The sequence below is a fragment of the Nestor notabilis genome, unplaced genomic scaffold (assembly GCF_000696875.1).
Source record: "Nestor notabilis isolate BGI_N333 unplaced genomic scaffold, ASM69687v1 scaffold9928, whole genome shotgun sequence".
In the NCBI taxonomy this organism is placed as follows: Eukaryota; Metazoa; Chordata; class Aves; order Psittaciformes; family Psittacidae; genus Nestor; species Nestor notabilis.
Window position 1 is genome coordinate 23,231 of NW_009939629.1, and position 3,569 is coordinate 26,799.

Sequence of the window (3,569 nt, forward strand, 5' to 3'; positions counted from 1 at the left end):
CCTAAGCACCGGGCCTAGCCCCAGCACACCTCTGTGTGCCCTTCTGCCCTCTGCAGCGCTGAATTCATCCCTGTGTTCATCATCCATGTCAACTGATGCCAGAGCAACAGCACAAAGGGTTCGCGCAGGGATGCTGAGGGGATGTGGTCTCCAGACGAGCAAATGCAGGGAGGGAGAGAGCCCCTTTTCTGTCTCAGTCTGGAACCTGCCCCCTCCTGCTCCTTCCATGGAAATACCTAATTATGCATTATCTTTTTTTCTTCTCCTTTCCTTTTTTTTTTTTTTTTTTAATTGTTATTCTTAAGGACACTGGTAAGCACAGGTTGGGCTTGCTGACCCAGAATTCTCCCAGCCTTCGGGAGAAAGAGGGATGGGAAAGAAATAGTCCGAACCCTCATCTGCTCGGTTCCCCTCTTTCTTCCTGGAGTTGCCTGCTACCTGATGAGGAGCTGGAGGGGCAGCTGTGTCCCTTCCCGTAAGCCCCTCCTCAGCTCTGGTGGCTTCAGGGAGAGAGCAGACACTGTGCAAAAGGGGCTCATCTCACCACAGCCGTGGGCACCGCGGGGTGGGGTGCTGGACCTGCCAAGTTCCTTGGTCTGGAAACCTTCACCCCTCCTTTCTTTCTTTCTCAAAAACGAGTTGGACTTAAATGTTCTTGGAGATCAGAGGAAGGGAAAGGGCATCGTTACTATTGACTTTTTAATTATTTTTGTTTTAAAGCAAAGGGATGTTCCTCCTAACTAGGTGTCACAGGCACATCTGGGTGAGGTGCAGAGATGAGAAGTCTGCTCTGTAGGGAACACATCTGTGGGATCACACAAAAGTCTGAAGGTGCTTCCCTGCTTGGCTGCAGGCAAGGGGGAGAGAGGAACTTGGGATCAAATTATTTTTGTTCAGGGAAGGGGGGTGGGTTGGGTGTTTGGGTTTTGGTTTTTTTTTAACGCAGGGGTTGTGGGGTGGCAAAACCAAACAACAAGAAACCACTTACATTCCTTCAGCCTGCCCACCCCCAGGGTGACAAAGTGGTGGCTGCAAGTGTAGGTTAGCAGATTTTGGGTCTGTTTTTCTCCCAGCCTGGCCCCAGGTGTGTGAAAGGAGGTGCCTGCTCTGCTTCTGCGGTGCCCAACCTCAGGGAGCAGTGCAAGAAATGCTGTGCCTGTGTGCTCACCTTGCAAGGTGAAAACACAAGGTCTAATTGTGCTTTGATGTTTGATGTGGGTGTGTTTGGAGCCAGCTGATGTTGAAGAGGCAGAGGGTTCATGCACCCGAGCAAGGAGCTGTTTGTGTGTACATGGTTGTGGGGTCGAGTCCTCTGGATCATACAAACTCATCATCCTTTTTGCTTCTGGGTGGTGATCGTTGCTGGGTGGCTGGGGGCAAATCCACACCTACAACCCACTGTGTCAAAGGGACACTTCCCCAGCTAGCATCACTTGCCAGAGGGCTTCCTCGTTTCAGTACTCTTTTGGGCTGTGTAATTAATTCTAGCTTAAATGGTATTGTGAGATCTACCAACCCAGTGTGATCTTCTCCATTATTTATTCCATTTGGTGCAATCCGACCTGACTTGGTGTTTAAATTAAACTGGTTGAATTAACTTTTCATTCCTTCTTTTTGCTTTGTTCTCCAGGCACTTGCTTGGTGTTTGTGTTTCAAATGTATATTTAAATTAATTAAAAAAAAAAAAAAAATCCCTGTTTTTAATGTTTAAATGAAACCCACCTCTGTTTCAGTGTTCTTGGGTTAGGTTTTTGCAAGACCTCTATATTGAGGGCCTTCTTCCTTAATGCATCCTTTTTCTCTTCAAATAAGTGGTTCTTTGGCTGATTTGTTACTTGTCAGTTTGCATATGTGAATAATTTTCTTTTTCTTTCTTTTTTTCTTAATGGCTTCTTCGTGTATCTAGGAAGGTGTCTGTGCAAAGACGGTGATAGATGCCTGTCCTGTGTAATGCTGCGATGCTGCTCTTGCTCTGCATTTCCCTTGGGTAGATTAGAAGAGAAAGGTTTTTTTGGGGGGCGGATGGTTTGGGGTTTTTTTGGGTGCCCTGGTCCTTGCTGCTTGGTGATTTACACAAAATCTTGGGTCATAAAAGTAGTGGGGTTTCTGCTTGCGCTTCTGCCTGCAAGGATTGCCTCTAAAGCTGGGTGACTTGCGGCTGCAGAGGGGTGTGTGGGGTGCAGGTTTGTATTGTGGGGTTATGTTCGGAGGAAAACTTGGTGTAGTGAAGGGCTGAGTTCCAGGGAAAGCGCTCCTTGTCCTTTTGAATACTTTTAAAAACCTCTTTGTAAAACAGGCTCATCCTCCATGTTGGAGCTGGTGACCTGAAAGGGGCACATTTTTTAGCTGCTAGGATGTGTCCGTGAGCCAGGAGGACATGGGGTTGTGTCAGGGGATAGTCACCGTGGCCCTGTGGGAGTCCCCCAGGCAAGGAGGAGTTTAAACTGGGAGAATACCTGTCATCTTAATCCTGGCTTAACAGAAACCTCCAAGCATTGATTGCAGTATTGAGGAATAAAAGTAGCTAAATACACTTGGAGAAACTCATCTCTGCTCCCCTCCCTGTGGGTGCCACTTGTCCCTGGGGCAGGGGGCAACAGCTAGCATAGGCTGAACTCCTTGTGCATCCTACCCCATCCCTCTGGCAAAGGTCCACTGAGCCCAAGGCCCTTTGCAGTCATACCTTGTCCCGTGTTAACGTTGTCCCTTGCTCCTGCCCTGACCATGATTCTTGTATCTCCAGTTTGGGGTTTGTGCTGTTTACTGCTCTTAATTACAGTTTGGTGGAGGTGCTGTACACTCTGTCATAGGTTTAGGTAGGTGGGTCGGTTTCGGCTGGGGGAATTACCTGCAACACAATGAGAAAAATTCCCAAATCCCTGTGGGGAAATTCCTACAAAGCACAGGGGAAATTCTCTGGCAACCGGTAGGGGAATTCCCAGGATCGTAGAATCATAGAATGGTTCACGTTGGAAAGAGCCTTAAGATCATCTAGTTCCAAGTGCGCTGCCATGGGCAGGGACACCTCACCCTAGACCATGTCGCCCAAGGCTCTGTCCAGCCTGGCCTTGAACACTGCCAGGGATGGAGCATTTACCACTTTTTTGGGCAACCTGTTCCAGTGCCCCATCACCCTCACTGTAAAGAACTTCTTCCCTGGATCTAACCTGAACTTCCCCTGTTTAAGTATGAACTCGTTACCCTTTGTCCTGTCACTGCAGTCCCTGATGAAGAGTCCCTCTCTGGCATCCTTTTAGGCCCCCTTCAGATGTTGGAAGGCTGCTATGAGGTCTCCACGCAGACTTCTCTTCTCCAGGCTGAACAGCCCCAACTTTCTCAGCCTGTCTTCGTATGGGAGGTGCTCCAGCCCCCTTACCATCCCTTTGGCCTTCCCTGGACTTGCTCCAACAGCTCCATGTCCTTTTTATGTTGAGGACACCAGAACTGGACACAATACTCCAAGTGAGGTCTCACAAGAGCAGAGTAGAGGGGCAGGATCGCCTCCTTCGACCTGCTGGTCATGCTTCTTTTGTTGCAGCCCAGGATACAGCTGGTTTCTTGGCTGCCAA

General features: G+C 48.9%; 1 protein-coding gene across 1 annotated transcript in view; it reads left to right on the forward strand.

Moving 5' to 3' along the window:
• Window positions 1–3,569, forward strand: part of SLC25A22 (solute carrier family 25 (mitochondrial carrier: glutamate), member 22) — a gene marked incomplete at its 5' end in the record, with an annotated part of 25,128 nt that overhangs the window by 20,737 nt on the left and 822 nt on the right. The window lies entirely within an intron of this gene.